Source organism: Hevea brasiliensis, chromosome 4, assembly GCF_030052815.1.
Source record: "Hevea brasiliensis isolate MT/VB/25A 57/8 chromosome 4, ASM3005281v1, whole genome shotgun sequence".
Taxonomy (NCBI): domain Eukaryota; kingdom Viridiplantae; phylum Streptophyta; class Magnoliopsida; order Malpighiales; family Euphorbiaceae; genus Hevea; species Hevea brasiliensis.
The window spans coordinates 102,071,664-102,090,251 of record NC_079496.1 but is presented as its reverse complement, the minus strand read 5'-3'; the positions used below and the strand labels follow the sequence as shown (position 1 = coordinate 102,090,251).

Sequence of the window (18,588 nt, the reverse complement as noted above, 5' to 3'; positions counted from 1 at the left end):
TAGAAACAAAATGGATGAAAAAGGCAATGTTGTTAGGAACAAAGCTAGACTAGTGGCTCAAGGCTACAACCAAGAGGAAGTGATTGATTTTGATGAAACCTTTGCTCCGGTTGCTAGAATTGAAGCTATTAGAATGTTGTGTGCCATTGCATGTTACAAGGACTTTATGCTTTATCAAATGGATATCAAGAGTGCATTTTTAAATGGTTATATTGATGAGGAAGTGTATGTTGCACAACCTCCAGGCTTTGAAAATCATGAGCATCCAAATCATGTTTATAAACTTACTAAAGCTTTATATGGTTTAAAACAAGCTCCTAGAGCATGGTATGAAAGGCTTAGTAAATTCCTTTTACAAAATGATTTCCAAAGAGGCAAAGTGGACACAACGCTTTTTGTTAAGAAGCATCATAATGATATGCTCATTGTGCAAATTTATATTGATGATATAATTTTTGGTGCTACTAACGAATCTCTTTGTAAGAAATTTTCTAAGATTATGCAGAATGAATTTGAAATGAGCATGATGGGTGAGCTCACATTCTTCCTTGGACTTCAAATTAAGCAAATGAAAGATGGCATCTTCATAAATCAATCAAAGTATATCAAGGATATGTTAAAGAAACTTAAAATGGAAGATTTGAAGAGCATGGGCACTCCTATGAGTTTAACAATTAAAATGGACAATGATGAAAAAGGTAAAGAAGTAGATACAAAGCTTTTTAGAGGTATGATTGGCTCTCTTCTGTACCTTACTGCATCTAGACCAGACATACACTTTAGTGTTTGCTTGTGTGCAAGATTTCAATCATGTCCAAAAGAATCCCATCTAAGTGCAGTTAAAAGGATCTTTAGATATCTCATTGGCACATACTCAATTAGTTTATGGTATCCAAAATGTGAATCATTTAATCTTGTTGGTTATAGTGATTCCGATTTTGCTGGAAATAGATTGGATAGAAAAAGTACTTCAGGTACTGGTCAATTTCTTGGTCTTGCACTAGTTTCTTGGCACAGTAAGAAACAAACTTCAGTAGCTTTATCTATAGCTAAGGCAGAATATATAGCTGCTGGTAGTTGTGTTGGTCAAATTTTATGGATGAAAAAACAATTGGAAGATTTTGGTTTAAAATATAATCTTGTTCCAATTAGGTGTGACAACACAAGTGCCATAAACTTGATCAAAAATCCAATCCAACATTCAAGAACAAAACATATTGAGATCAGATATCATTTTATTAGAGATCATGTCCAAAATGGAAATATCAAAATAGAATTTGTTACCTCTGAAGATCAACTTGCTGATATTTTTACAAAACCACTTAATGAGGAAACCTTTTGTAAAATTAGAAGGGAAATTGGCATGAGTGAACCACTTGCTTGAAATTTAAGTCATAGTAATTTAATATATTTGCATTTTATCCAATGTGTGAGTAATTTGCTGTGATATAAGTTTGCTGAGAAAACTCTAAAGAACATTAGCTAACTTGTTTGTGTAATCGAGAAATTAGTTTACTAAGTTGTATGCTAATGTTGCGTGACTAAAATTAGTTTGCTGTATCGTGTACTGTTCAAATTTCAAACCAAAAAGTGATTGTGCTTGAAACTCTCTGCGTGTCCAACAATGCACTTACCTATTCACATTTGGTATCACATTCTCAGTGCTGTGTCAAACATATAGAAATCTATATTTGTGCATATAAAGATAGATAGACATATTTGAAATAAAAAAAAAGTTCAGATAAAGTACACTACAATAGAAAAGCGCGGGACTCAAGAAACTTAAACCTCTGCTACACGAAACCGTCACCTATTTTTCCTCTCTCCTCTGCATTGGCTTACGGCATTACACCTCCAAATTTTTTTTTCGGCAAATCTAACCCATTTTCATCAGACCGCTTATCTCTCTCATTTCTTCTTCATTCATCACTGCACCGAAAGCCATTTTAGATTTCACCATTCTTCTTAGTCTCTATTTCCCATCGATGGCTCGCACTAAACGCAAAACCTCTGCTGTTGCTACTGCTTCATCATCCTCATCAGCATCTGAAGATCTCCCTGTCGCTGCATTACGAAAGAAATTGAAAGAAAAGAAGAACTAACCTGAACCTGAATCAACTGGTGCATCCTCCGACCCATCTAAGGTTGTCAAACCCGCTGTATCGGCACCACAAAAGAAAAAGAGGAGAAAAATGCAAGGGATTGATACCCAATGCAAAAAAGGTGCTGCCCAATCTTCGGGTTCTGTTGATAAAGCGCTGCTTGATTGTAAATTCATCAAATGGGATTACTTTGGTCAGGTAAATTTTCAATTCAAAGAACTTTTTGAGTTTCAAGAATGGATGACTGTTTGTGAGTGTACAAATGCGTATTACCCTAGACTGGTTCAAGACTTTTATAGAACTCTAAGAACAGTTGATGACGAAGACAAATTTGAAGTTGTTTTGAATGATAGTGCGCATGTTGTTTCTGTTGAGATGATTGCTAAGGCTTTGAAATTGCCTAATGATGGCAATAAAATCTCCACTCATAGAGATGTTACTAGGGTTCCAGGCTTTAACTTAGCTGAGTTTGAAAATGAAGTCTTCCCTGCCAACACTGCCACCAATGAAAAGTCCACTAGCACAAAAGCTTTTCAACATATTAAAATCATTCACAGTATGGTGAACTACATTTTTTGTCCTAAGTCTGGCAGCTATGGCTATTTGAGTTACCTGGATATGTGCATCATGTGGCACATTGTTAACAAAGTAAGGATGAATTTGGCTTATTTGATTTTCAAGAATATGTGTAAAGCTTATGGGATTGGAAAATTGCCTTATGCACATCTCTTGACAGCTTTGTTTAAAGAGCTGAATATAAATGTTTCTAAGGAAAGTTCTAGGACAGATTTGATTGTGCTTAGAGAAATTCACTCTGATACTGATGGAAGAAAGAAACGGTTTGAAAAAGGTGGTTCTTCCTCAGCTAAGATTGGTTCAGATTCTACAAATGAATTTATGAGTGAGCTTCAAGGGCTAAAAACTGCTATTAACGAGCAATTTAGTACAACCCATCAGTCTATTGATCTGCTGAGAAGATTTGTGGATGTGATTGACTACAAAGTGAGTCACTTGCTTACTAAAAATGAGGAATTGAAGAAACTGATTGTGGATTTTCAGCAGGCCAAGGAAACTGGTTTCCCAACCAAAGTTGAGACTGTTGTACCTACAAATGATGCCTCATCTCCAGCCACTTAAGTCTCTGCTCATGGTACTGATAGGGGTGAAGGTAATAAGGTTGGTGAGTCTCCAACTGCTGTGGCACATAAAAGTGAACAAGTGGTTGAATCTGAAATTGAACCTACAGTTGAAGCCCCTATTGAACATACTAGTGAACAGGTTGTTGAACCTGAAGTTGGACCTGAAATTGATGTCCCTATTGAGCATGGTAGTAAAAAAGTTGTAGAACCCGAAAGTGAGCCAGCTGTTGAACCTCAGAGTGAACCACTTCTAGAACCTGCAGCTGCCTCTACACAGCAGAAGGAAGCCTCTCTAAAGGATCACCAAGAGAGTGCTCCATCTCAACTATCTGCAGCTGCTGCACCTCCAGCCAAGAAAGGTAGAAAAAGATCTAAGTCTACCATGTCAAATCCATACCAGTCCCTAGCTGCTGCCCTTCAACCACCATCTGATGAAGATGAAGCCCAGAAGCATGACCAGTTGGCTGACCAAGGTTCTCAGCCACCTGCTGCTAAACCCACCAGGAAAAAGATGGTGCCTTCCAAAGCCACTCGTAGGAGCAAAAGACTTAATGATTAGCACAAAATCTGGATTTTTAGTTTCCTATCTGCATTTTTAGTTTACTAGTCTGTTTGCTACTATTGTTGACTGCCTTTTTTAGTTTGCTACTGTTTACCTTACTGCGTTTAACTTTGGGCTAACTTGATTCTTTTTGGGTTAATATCTCCTGTTTTCTTTTTGGATGATGACAAAAAGGGGGAGAATAGGATGGATATGTGTTTATACTTGTGTTTATACTTTGACAAATGGATATGTGTTTATACTTGTGTTTATACTTTGACAAATGGAAGTATGTTTATGTGCATATTATTTTTGAGAATATTGTGATGTTTATGTGCATATTATTTTTGAGAATATTGTGAATATCTTATGAACATGCTTTATAGCATAAACTCATTGGGAGCTTTTGTATAGCAAATAAATTTCTTGGAAATTATGTGCATATATTTAGGGGGAGTACTTTCGGCATACTATCTTGCTTGGATTCACATAAACTTTCACACACTTTCATTTTTTATTGTTGATTCAATTGAGTTTTGTCATCATCCAAAAGGGGGAGATTGTTGACCTTGTGTAGCTCAAAATGAGCATTGATTTTGATGATAACAAAACTCAAATAGAATCTATCTAACCCAACTTTAAAGTGATGTGTAGATTCTTTTTCTTTTGTATAAAGAACCTTTGAAGTTGCACCTAAGGAGAAAGAATACTCAAAGGCATCTCAAGATAAATCCAAGATAAGAAAAGAACAAGATTATGAAAGCCAAGACTCAAAGTAAAGGTATGAAATTCATAGAGTTAGAAATTGAGTCTTATGACTTATGTGAAAAGAATAGATGAAAGTTTAGTCTAATAGAGCTCAAAATTAAATTTTCTTTTAAAAAATTTTCTCTCATCATGACCTTGGATATTACTATTGGAAAATATTTTTTTTCTTAAGGTCTAAATCAGATTTTTTAAAATATTACAAGTTGAGACATGCAGCTATTGAATTAGTTTGCTAACTTGTTTGCTAAAACATTAGTTTGCCAATGTGTTTGCTAAAACATTAGTTTACTAACTAGTTTATTACTGTTGCCAAAATTTCATTAGTTTGCTAAATGATCAGAGTTGCTCAACTTCGCATAAAAAGACAAAATAGCGGTTATTTTGTCTTGAACAGAGTGTATAACGTTCCAAAAAGGTTTCAAACGGACTAAAATGATTTGGGACTATAAATACACCTTCTTTACTTCATTTTACACTTGATGAAAGCTTACATTTGAACTCCAACTTTGATTTTTCATTTATTGCTTTCATTCTAGAGTTTTAAAGTCTTTGAGCTACAATTGGCAAATCAACTCATCTCTTCTTTATAGTTTGATTTGTATTGAGTAAGAGTGAGTGTTACAACATTGAATTGCATTTGAGAGAGGTTGTACAAGCACCTATTGAAGCTTGAGAGAGAGTAAGTGCTTGAGATAGCACTTGTCAAGGGTTCAAGCTACCTTGATAAAAGCTTGGTGTTGAAAAGTTGTAAAGGGCTTTTGGTCTATTGCCTTTAAAAGAGCAAATAGTGGAGAGAAGACTCAAAGAGGGTTCTTTGAGAGAGTGGATGTAGGCTAGTTAAGCCGAACCACTATAAAAATCATTGTGTTTGATCTCTCTAACCTTAACCTCTTTAGTTTTGTGCAATTTAATTTTTATACATGACCTTGAATGTTGATTGAATATATTGAGTTGGCATATTTGAGGATTTATGAGTATGATGAGAAATTAGTTAAATATTTTGTGATGCATGTTATGATAGCTATAAATATTGATTAAAGCTTGATTTGTAACTTAGGGACACTTTATTGAAATACATATCATTGTCATCATATATTAAGAAGCACCTAGTTGAATAAAGCCACAATTTTTTATTAGGCTACAAGCAAGGGCCGAAAAATTATTAAAGTCTAATTCACCACCCCCCCCCCCCCCTCTTGGACTATTTTGGGACAACATTATTGTTTAGTAATTTTAGAAATCATTACTTAAAATATAATAAATATAATTTAAATTAATTTTTAATAATATTTGGTTAATACTTCAAATTTATTTTTTAGATATAGTTTAATTCAAACAATTTTAAACTATAAAATTAAAAATATATGAATATCAAAATTTGCTTGAAAATTTTTATGTAATAAGTTTAATGAGCCAAACACTATAGCTAATTAGCTTTTTCTTTTCTAATAAATGGTATTGATAATAGCAATTTAATAATAATAATAACAATAATAATAATAATAATAATAATAATAATAATAATAATATTATTATTATTATTATTATTATTATTATTATTATTATTATTATTTAATAAAGTGTTTTCTCATTAACTTTAACCATAATTTCAAAATCTTATATCAAAATTGAGATTGAGAAATTAAAAATATATATATATATATATATATATATATATATATATATATATATATATTTAAAATATTATTTAAAAAATAATTTTAATATATTGTTTAGTAATTTTAGAAATCATTACTTAAAATATAATAAATATAATTTTAAATTAATTTTTAATAATATTTGGTTAATACTTCAAAATTATTTTTTAGATCTAGTTTAATTCAAACAATTTTAAACTATAAAATTAAAAATATATCAATATCAAAATTTGCTTGAAGATTTTTGTATAATAAGCTTAATGAGCCAAACACTATAGCTAATTAACTTTTTATTTTCCTAATAATAATAATAATAATAATAATATTTAATAAAGTGTTTTCTCATTAACTTTAACCATAATTTCAAAATATTATATCCAAATTGAGATTAAGAAATTAATATATATATATATATATATATATATATATATAATTATTTTAAAAATAATTTTAATATATTGTTTAATAATTTTAGATGTGACGCCTCTGCTCCAACCGCTAGAGAAATTATCCACTTTGGTCCACACCATTCTGAATCTCACGATTTTGTCTCACAGGTGGAATGTATAACTTTCTAGGAGGTCACTCATCCTAGGATTTCTCTCAAGCGAGCATGCTTAACTCCGGAGTTATTCTAACTCTCTAGGCCATTCCACCAAAAGACGCCTCTAGGGATTAGTTTCTCCCATTTCAATGTATGATTCGATTCATTATTGCCCCCCATTTAGACAAGGGTACCAGCTAGCCTTGCCCTCCCAGAGGACTGCTCTAGCCAAAACCTTCTTTTCTACACGGAATTTTACATTAGAAATCATTACTTACAATATAATAAATATAATTTTAAATTAATTTTTAACAATATTTGGTTAATACTTCAAAATAATTTTTTAGATATAGTTTAATTCAAACAATTTTTAACTATAAAATTAAAAATATATCAATATCAAAATTTGCTTGAAGATTTTTATATAATAAGCTTAATGAGCCAACCACTACTGCTAATTAACTTTTTTTTTTTTTCTAATCAATGGTATTGATAATAGCAATTGTATAATAATAATAATAATAATAATAATAATAATAATAATAATAATAATAATAATAATAATAATAATAATAATAAAGTGTTTTCTCATTAATTTTAACCATAATTTCAAAATCTTATATCCAAATTGAGATTAAGAAATTAAAATATATATATATATATATTTAAAAAATAATTTTAATATATTGTTTAGTAATTTTAGAAATCATTACTTAAAATATAATAAATATAATTTTAAATTAATTTTTATATAATAATCTTAATGAGCCAAACACTAAAGCTAACTAACTTTTTTTTTCTAATAAATGGTATTGATAATAGCAATTGTGTAATAATAATAATAATAATAATAATAATAATAATAATAATAATAATAATAATAATAAGTTGGGCTTTTGACAAAGACTAACTTGTGGGGCATTGAAAGGGATTGGGTTCATGAGTCCTCCTTTCAAAACTTCCCATATTAAAATTCAAAATTTTCCCTATTTCTAAAATTTTATTTTATTCTTACTTTTATATATATATAAAATTACTTCATAATCATACCTTATGTTATAGGCTAACGTTAGGATCTTCTTGTATTTTTATGGTTAAATAATGTACCATCAAATGTATTATTTCTATTTCTTTTTAATATAATAATAATAATCATAATGATTAATATTTTCAAATTATTTTTTTAATTCATAAATTATCTTATCAATTGAAATTGAGCTCATCCCTAAAATAATTTTATATTAAATAATCATTGGAGCTCAAAAATATCAACATTTCTCAATAAAGCATTTAATCTCTACTCTTCAACATATATTTGATCAAACTCTCACTTATCCCTTCTGCCTCACAGGAGGTAAAAAATAGACATCATCTCATCAAACACACATTAGAAGAATCTCAATCTCAGTTTGGAGATTAGAATGATTCCCTAATAAATCCCAATGCAAAAGAAAGGCAAAACTAATTAATGGACATTGAAACAACCAAGAAATGCCGTGCGAATTCCTCCATGAGCAAATCCTTCCTCAATAATCAATATCAATCTCAGGTTTCAAAATCACCTTCACATTAAAAATCAAATTTAAAAAGACATGATCATTTCATAAACCAACAAAACAACTATAGAACAAATTCATCAAGCATTTTTTCCCCTCCATTCAATCATTTTAAGAGACATATAGCATAAAATAAAATATTAGATTGTAGTGTACGCTAAAATTTCTCAAACATTCAATTATTCATTTGAAATCTATATTCTAATGCTAAAGAATAAAAAATCTCTCTCTAAAAAAATTCAAATGAGAGAAATAAAAAATATAAATAATAGGCCATTAATTTACATGATGATAAATAAAGAAAGTGATAGTTGCTTAAATGTCATATCTTTATCATTATATACTTAGTTTTTTGAGTTTGTTTCTTGTTCAATTAGCTTGTTAATGCTTATTTATATATTATTAGGTATTTACAAGAACATGTAAGAGCTTGTGAAGTATAAAGAGGCGAATTAAGCACCAAAAAAAGCAAAACACACATCAAGCATTTTAAGGAAAAAGGAGATGCAATTTTGATGAAGACTTAGCCAATGACCAAATGGGCTTAGAGGTATCTTTTTCATGGTATTTGGAGGCTAATAGTGAAAAAAAAAAAAAGTTTTGGACATCAATTCATATTGAGCTTCTTTTGATAGCCTTAATGGAGCTTATATGTGATCTACTATTTAGAGTATGAATCTAACCTTGTGGGATTATATGGACCTTAGTTGATATATTTAGGAGTGATATATGAAAAATGAGAGCAATTGGGTCAAATTACATTGAGGGTCACATGTTGAGCGTGTTTGTGTTCTTTATGGTTAGTTATGTGAGACCAGGAGTTAGGGCCTTAATTGGTGGGTTTAATTATTTTATTTAAGGCCTAAAATAAATAAAATAGAGGTGTGGGGGTCCCCAAGGTCATCCAAGTGGTAGATCTATACAAGGAGAATTGTTTTTAACTTTTTTTTCTACTTTAACTAGGATCCTTAAGAGAGTTTTAAGTCAGAATACAACTAGGGCTTCCAAATTAGATCTGAAGACTTAGTTAACCTAATTTTCTCTATTAAAAAAGGTCCAAGATATAGATCTAGAGCAATTCAATTCTCTTCTACTCATAGTGGCCAAATTCCCTTTTTGTGTATTCAAGGATATCAACTACTTGATCTTGTTGCTGGTGTGATTTCTTCTTCTTCTTTTGGCTTGTGGAGTGCTTCTACATCCTTTGGAGTGTGTAGCATCATCATCAACATTAAATCCAAGTTGTTCAAAGTACTTCTAAAAGGAGTAATATGTTTTTCTCTCTTCTTTTGTTAATTTGTTTATGTTTAATGTTCTTAGTTATATGTGAGTAGTTTTATAATTTAGTAAGGAGATAGTTGAAGCCATGGAACTTACCATGAGACTTTGATTTGATTTTAATAAAATCCAAATTTATTCTATATTGAGTATCACTTTTCTTTTGGTTTATGTTATGAATGTTGAATGTATGGTTACTTAGGGTGGCTAACTAATTAATTATGTATGAAAACATATTACTAAGTTTAGATAATTTGAGTATGTAATAACTTGAATAATCTGAATACAAATAACACATAATAATTTATTTCATTATAAAGATGAGAGTCTAAGTTGGATGAACCATGCTGAATGAGTTTGTCAGCTTGAGTTAGATGTTTTTCTAATGATTAATGCTACAATTAAACTTAATTATAAGCTAGTCTAGTCTTAAATTGAGTGTGATGGTAAGGGATTAATTATAGAGTACTTCCTGATTAATCTAATCTGTAAGAAAAGATAAGAAAGTTATTAACTTCTAAAACTAATTTACTCAATTGAATAAATTTGCATCTTTAGTCAATGATTGATACATGTTATATGGTGGATACACTATCTCTACTGAATTTGTTACAATCTTATTGTGTTGAGTATTCATAAGTGTCATTAGCCTTAGTTTATGTTCTAGCATTATTAGTTTAACTTCAACAGTTTAGCAAATATAAAAAAAAAAAAAAAAAAAACCCTCCTTTATTTTACTTTGCATATTCAATTTGATAAATTAGGTATTTATTTTGTCTATTTTAAGTTTCGTTTATTTATTTCTGTCTCTAAGATTTGCTTCCTTGTTTGCATTTACTCATTATCTATGGGATCGACCTCTACTTACTCTATATAAAAGTAGTTTACGTAAAGTAATTTTAATTGGTGCATTCGGCACGCATCAAATTTTGGCGCCGTTGCTAAGGAGTGATTCTTATTTATTTTAAACTGGAATTTAGATCTATTTTTATTAGTTTTTATCTTTATTCTTAGGTTGCATGTCTAAAGAAAAACTTGATACAAGGCTTAAATGTATCAGGGAATTCATTAAGCATCAAATTGAATCATCCACTCCATTCAGAGCTAAAACTTTTGTTCGAAATGAACCACAAGTGATTCCTTCTCATCTTTTTGAGCAAGAACCTTCATATTCATCAAGAGATTCAGAATTAAAAATCATGGCTACTAATGCTAATGAAAATCGCACCATCAGGGAGTAAGTAACTCCTGACATGAATTAACAACCATTATGCATTCAATATCCCACACTTATGATACTTTTTGAATTGAAATCTAGCTTAATTCACTTATTGCCTACTTTCTGTGGTCTTACAGATGAGGATCCTCACAAACACCTCAAGGAGTTCCATGTTGAGTGTTCAAGCATGAAACCTATAGTTGTTATAAAGAAGCAAATTAAATTGAGAGCATTCTCATTCTGACTAGGGGATGCAGCTAAAGATTGGCTCTGCTATCTACCTTCTGGTTCCATAAACACATAGAATGACATGAAACAGTTTTTCTTAGAGAAGTACTTTCCAGCTTCAAGGGTAGCCAACATTAGAAAAGATATTTGTGGCATTAGGCAGTATAATGGGGAGTCATTGGATGAGTATTGGGAGAGATTCAAGAGATTGTGTGCAAGTTACCCACATCATCAGATAAGTGACCAACTACTCATTCAATATTTTTATGAAGGTCTTCTTCCTACTGACAGAGGCATGATAGATGTAACTTGTAGATAAGACACCTAAAGTAGCAAAGAAATTGTTATCAAACTTGGCTGCAAATTCACAATAGAATGATCCACCTACAAAAAGAGTTAATGAGGTAAGTACATCTTTCTTAGAAAATCAAATAGCTAATTTGACTTCTCTTGTTAGAGAGTTGGTTGCAAGAATGTGCAAAAAGTGAAGACATGTGGTATATGTTTAGCATAAGAACATCCAATTGATACATGTCCTACATTGCAAGAGAATTCCATTGAGCATACAAATGCAATTGGAGGATTTCTTGGTCCACCACAAAGGAAGTATGATCTTTATGCAAACACATACAATCAAGGATGGAGGGATCATCCTAACCTTAGCTATGGCAATCAAGCACAAAGGAACACCCTTCTTAATCGACCCCCTCGTTTCAACCAAGTACAACCTCATTTTCAAAGGCAACCACAACTAGCAGCTTAAGATCAAGGTATCTCTTTAGAGGACATTATCAAATCTTTTAACTACTAATGCTATGAATTTTCAGAAAGAGACAAGGGCAAGTATCTAGAATTTGGAGAATTAAATGAGCCAGCTGGCCACATCAGTTAGCAAATTGGAAGCATAAGGGTCTAGTAAGCTTCCTTCTCAACCAATTAAGAACCCAAAAGAGAATGCATGTGCAATTGTGTTGAGAAGTGGCAAGAAAGTTGAAGCACCAAGTAAGGAAACTCCAGTTGAAGATAAGGTCGACCATAGAGTTAAAAAAGAAAAAGTGATTGATAAAAACAAAGAAGAAGAGCAAGAGGCAGAAGTCCATTCAAAGATAAGTCCTTTTACACCTGTCTCAGATTATAAGCCTATATCTCCTTTTCCTAGCAGGTTTGCAAAGGCGAAGAAAGAAGAGCAAGAAAATGAGATTTTGGATATGTTTGGGAAGGTGGAGATTAACATCCCTCTTTTGGATGCAATCAAGCAAGTGCCAAGATATGCAAAATTTCTCAAAGAGTTGTGCGCATCCAAAAGAAAGCTAAAAGGTAATGAGAAAGTAAGTGTGAAGGAGAATGTCTCCACTGTGATACAAAAGAAATTGCCTCCCAAATGCAAAGATCCACATACATTTACTATTCCATGCAAAATTGGTAATACTAGATTTGAAAGGGCTATGCTAGATTTATGAGCATTTATCAATGTCATGCCTAGATCTATTTATGTTTCTTTAAATCTTGAGCCTTTGAAAGAAACTAGTGTTATCATATAGCTAGCTAATAGATCTAATGCATATCCTGATGGGATAATTAAGGATGTTTTGGTTCAAGTTAATGAATTGGTTTTTCCCGCTAATTTTTATATTTTGGATATGGAGGATAATAATTTTCCTAATACTGAACTTATATTGTTAGGAAGACCATTCTTGAAAACTTCTAGAACTAAAATAGATATGCATGATGGTACTCTCTCTAAGGAATTTGATGGTGAGATTGTGTGTTTTAATATTTTTGAAGCTATGAGATATTACTGATGTGCATTCTATTTGTAGTTTGGATGTTATTGAACCTTTGGTGCAGGAAACTTTTGAGCTAAGTGGAGATGACAAGTTAAATGTAGGTATTAGCTACAATTTGAATGATAGAGATGCCACGGTTGCATAAAAGGAGATGTCATTGGGAGATGAACTTAAAGAGGTGGTTAAGGAGCTGAATGTGTTACCCCCACAACATGACAGGTATGATGTTGCTAACATTGATTTGGATATGTCTCACATAAAGCTTTCATCTTCTATTGAACAGGCTCCCAATCTGAAATTAAAGCCTTTACCTGATCACTTGAAGTATATTTTCTTGGGTGATGGAGAAAAACTACCAATCATCATTGCAAAGAATCTAACTCCATTGCAAGAAGAGAAACTTATCAAAGTGTTAAAGGAACATAAGATAATAATTGGGTGGACATTGGCAGATATTAAAAGAATAAGTCCAGCTACATGTATGCATTGTATCTTACTTAAAAAAGGTGTGAAACCAATAAGGGAGACACAAAGGAGGTTGAATTCACCCATGATGGATGTGGTGAAGAAGGAGCCTTGATGCAAGTGTGATCTATCCTATTTCAGATAGAAATTGGGTGAGCCGTATTCATGTTGTTCCTAAGAAGATAGGCACCACTGTGATGAAGAATCAAAACAATGAGTTGGTTCCTACAAGAATTCAGAATGGATGGAAAGTGTGCATTGATTATAGGAAGTTGAATTCTTTAATAAGAAAAGATCACTTTCCATTGCCATTCGTGGATCAAATGCTTGAAAGGTTAGGTGGTCATTCTCATTATTTTTTTCTTGATGGTTAGGTTGTAATTAAATTGTGATAGCTCCTAAAGATCAAGAGAAGACTACATTCACATGCCCCTTTGGCACATTTGCATACCAGCATATGCCTTTTGGACTTTGCAATGATCCAGTTACGTTTCAAAGGTGTATAATGAGCATTTTCTCAAATTATATAGAGCACATCATTGAGGTATTTATGGATGATTTTACTATTTATGAAGATTCTTTTGATGCATACTTACATAATCTTACACTTGTGTTAGATAGGTGCATTGAAAATAACCTTGGGTTGAACTTTGAAAAATATCACTTTATGGTTGAGCAAAGTATAGCTTTAGGGCATACTATGTCATTTAGGGGAATTGAGGTTGATAAAGCCAAGATAGATATTATACATGCATTACCTTATCCCATAAATGTGTAGGAAGTGCATTCTTTTCTTGAACATATAGGTTTCAATCGAAGGTTTATCAAAGATTTCTCCAAGATTGCATTACCATTGTGTCACCTATTAGCAAAGGATGTAGAGTTCAAATTTGAAGAGTCTTGCAAATAAGCATTTGATAGGTTAAAAGAGCTTCTCACTATTGCACCCATCATTCAAACTCTAAATTGGGATCTACCTTTTAAGATTATGTGTGATGCAAGTGACAAGGCTGTAAGGGCAGTTTTAGGGCAAAGAGTAGGGAAGGCATCTCATGCGATTTACTATGCTTCAAGAACATTGGAGGATGCCTAATGCAACTACTCTACCACTAAAAAAGAACTCTTTGCTATTGTCTTTGCATTAGAAAAGTTTCACCCTTATTTATTAGTCATTAAAGTTACTGTTTATTCTGACCATGCAGCACTTAGGTACCTATTGAAGAAAAAAAAGCTAAGATTGATACGGTGGATACTCTTATTACAAGAATTTGAGTTGGAGATCAAAGATAGAATAGGCGTTGAAAATTTGGTTGCTAATCATCTCAGCAGATTGGAGTAAGAAAAAGATGCATTGCCATTGCAATAATTTTTCCCAAATGAGCACTTATACGCGCTTTATGGAGGTGAAACATAGTATGCTGATATTGCTAATTATTTAGTTACCAAGTTTTTTCCTCCTAATTCTACTAAAGCTCAGAAAGATAAAATAAAGAGCGATGCAAAATACTATGTTTGGGATGAGCCATATTTATGGAAGTATGGTGCTGCTCAAGTGATTAGAAGGTGTGTATCTCAATCTAAATATAATTCTATTCTTACCTTTTGTCACTCGTGTGAAAGTGGAGGTCACTTTGGACCAAAAGAACAGCTTCTAAGGTACTTAAATGTGGTTTCTTTTGGCCTACTTTGTTTCATGATGCTTATATGTTTTGCAAGACATGTGAACAATGCCAAAAAATAGGTAATCTAACTTCTAGAGATCAATTGTCTCTTTAACCTGCACTAGCATGTGAAATTTTTGGTGCTTGGGGTATTAATTTTATAGGGCCATTTCCTTCTTCTTTTGGTTATGTTTATATTATTCTTGCTGTTGATTATGTTTCAAAGTGGGTGAAAGCTAAAGCTACCAAGATTGATGATGCTAAAGTTAATGTGGATTTTGTGAAGTCTCACATATTAAACAGGCATGGAATCCCGAGAGCTCTCATAAGTGATAGAGGAACTCATTTTTATAATAGAATAGTAGAGGCTCTCGTGAAAAAGTACCATGTGACTTATAAAGTGTCTACTGCATACCATCTCCAAACTAGTGGCCAAGCTAAAGTGTCCAACAGAGAAATCAAATCCATCCTTGAAAAAACAATGAATACAAATAGGAAGGATTAGAGTTTGAAGCTTGATGATGCACTATGAGCATATAGAATAACATATAAGACACCAATTGGTATGTCTCCTTATCACTTGGTTTATGGTAAGCCTTGTCATCTTCATGTGAAATTGGAACACAAAGCATTTTGGGCTGTGAAGCAATGTAATTTGCAAATGAATGAGGCTGGTGATTATAGGAAGTTGCAATTGTAAGAGTTAGAGGAGATACGGAATGATGCTTATGAAAATTCTAAGATTTACAAGGAGAAAACTAAAGCCTTCCACGACAAGATGATTTTGAGAAAGCAATTTGAAGTTGGACAAAAAGTGCTTCTTTTCCATTCAAGACTTACATTTTCTCCACGTAAGTTGAGATCTAGATAGATTGGTCCTTTTGTTGTTACTAATGTTTTTCCACATGGTGCAGTTGAGTTCCAAAGTTTAACAACAAATAAGGCATTTAAGGTGAATGGACATAGGCTCCAATCATACTATGAAGGTTTTCAAGTTTGCAATGTTGAGAAAGTGGATTTGGAAGAACCACAGTATACTGGATAAAAAGAAGGCTTGAAGTCGAGCATGGGACTCTAAATAAATGCACTGTTTGGAAGGCAACCCAAGAATCAAATAGATTTGGCTTTCTATCTCCCTACTTTTTATTTTCATATTTTTAGTTTCTCCTCTTTGCATGATAACTTACATTGGGGACAATGCAAGATTTAAGTGTGGGGGAGGCTTTTTACGTGTTTTTATGTGTTTAGTTCATTTATTTATTTAAAGTTTTTGAATTTTTCTTTATATTTATGGTTTTTAGGTTCTTTCCATAGATTGGTGAGATTATGCACATTATGAGTATGGATTGATCAAGTTTAATGAGAGCATGAATAAATTGGATATATTGACTTGTAGCTTAGGCTTTCTTAATGTGGAAATTGAATTGAAAGATTAAATATGCTAATAGGGAAGATCAATACCTTTTGTGAGCTTTTGATCCTATGATTGAAACTTCAATATCAATTTAATTCTTTGTTGTGTAGATATTCATTCCTTGATTATGTATCTCTAGGACTTGCTTTAAATCTTTTTAAGATTACATGGATATATGCACGCATTTAAGTTTACATGGATATATGCACGCATTTAAGTGATAAAGGCAAATTAGGTGTAACCACTTGAACTTAAATCGCTAACATTTTGATTACAAAATGTTATCCCTTTAGTGAGCCAATTTTGTGCCTACATTATTCCTATTCTTTGTGATTGAGCCACATTATAAGCCTTAGCTAATAAAATAAGTATTTCTACCCTAACTATAGGATTAGTAGAGCATCTAAAACTTTTTGAATGGATTTTGGTTGGAATATTTGCATAAGTGGTAGTGAATTAGGGATATGAGTTTGAAAGTATACAGTTGATGTTCTTGTGACTTAAAAAGTAAAGTGAAAAATATAGATTGAAATGCAAAAAGTTCAAAAAAAAAAAAAAAGAAATAAAAAGGTGAATTTGCATTCATTCCTATAATGAGAGGACATCAATTGTTATAAATTTTGAAAAGGTATGAATAAGAAAGTTAAAGTTAGAAAATAGCTCGATGAATTCTGGTTGGTATTGTGAATTCATGAGTTTTTTATGCTCTACAAGTTTCTTTGGTTCTTTAACTTAATATATCCTTTGTTCCATACCTTGTCCCTAGCCTATTACAACCAAATGAAAGACCTTCTGATTTATGCTATGCATATGATCAAAGTAGTGGAGATTAGATGGACAAGCAAGCTTATGGTCATACACTTTCATTGAATTGAATTTGAGAGTAAACACAATATCTACACACATGAGAGATAGAGTGATTATTCTACCATGTGAGGATCTACTATTATGTCATGCTTATCTTTTTGATGAGATTACTATATTAAGTTAAGTTCTAATGTTTGTTAAATATGTTTATGATATTTATGACACTTTGAGAGCTTAGCTTGGTTCATGCTTAGTGTGTATGGTTCAGATGTTTATCGAAGATAAGATAGAGTCAATGCTTTAGGTTTTAGTTAGTTTTGATCGAGGATGACCAAAAGCTAGGTGTGGGGGAATTTGATAGTTGCTTAAAATGTCATATCTTTATCATTACATACTTAGTCTTTTGAGTTTGTTTCTTTTTCAATTAGCTTGTTAATGCTTATTTTTATGTTATTAGGTGTTTACAAGAGCATGTAAGAGCTAATAACGCATAAAGAGGTGAATTGAGCACAAAAAGAAGCAAAACACACATAAAGCAATTTAAGGCAAAAGGAGATGTGATTTTGATGAGGACTTAGCCAATGACAAAATGGGCTTAGAGGTATCTTATTCGTGGTATTTGGAGGCTAATGGTGAAAAATGAATAGATTCGGACATCAATCTATGTTGAGCTTCTTTGGACAGTCTTAATGAAACTTGTATGTGATCCACTATTTAGAGTGTGAATATAACCTTGTGGGCTTGCATGCACCTTAGTTGATATATGAAAAATGAGAGCAATTGGGTCAGATTACATTAAAGGTCACATGTTGAGTGTGTTTGGGTTCTTTATAGTTAGTTATGTAGGACCAATAGTTAGGGCCTTAATTGAAAGATTTAATTATTTATTTAAGGCCCAAAATAAATAAAATAGAGGTGTGTAGGTCTCCAAGGTCATGCAAGTGGTAGATCTATACAAGAAAAATTGTTTTTAACTTGTTTTCCTACTTTAACTAGGATTCTTGATAGAGTTTTAAGTCAGAATACAACTAGGACTTCCAAATTAGATCTGAAGTCTAATTCAACCGGTTTTTCTCTATAAAAAGAGTCCAAAATATAGATCTAGAGCAATTCAATTCTCTTCTACTCATAGTGTCCAAATTTCTCTTTGTATATTCAAAGATATCAACTGTTTGATCTAGTTGCTAGTGTGATTTCTTCTTCTTCTTTTGGCTTGTGGAACACTTTTACATCCTTTGAACTGTGTAGCATCATCATCAATATCAGATCTAAGTTGTTCAAATTACTTCTAAAAGGGGCAGCATGCTTTTCTTTCTTCTTTTGTTAATTTGTTTATGTTTAATGTTCTTAGTTATGTGTGAATAGTTTTGTAATTCAGAAGGGAGATAGTTGAAGCCATGGAACATATTATCATGAGACTT

The 18,588-nt window shown here is 31.9% G+C and overlaps 1 non-coding gene across 1 annotated transcript; it reads right to left on the bottom strand.

Annotated features, from left to right (window-relative positions):
* Positions 1 to 11,163: 11,163 nt before the first annotated feature.
* Positions 11,164 to 11,270, bottom strand: LOC131179740 (small nucleolar RNA R71). Its single transcript, XR_009148627.1, has one exon. It is a non-coding gene; the product is annotated as a small nucleolar RNA R71 (small nucleolar RNA).
* Between the last annotated feature and the right edge of the window lie 7,318 nt (positions 11,271 to 18,588).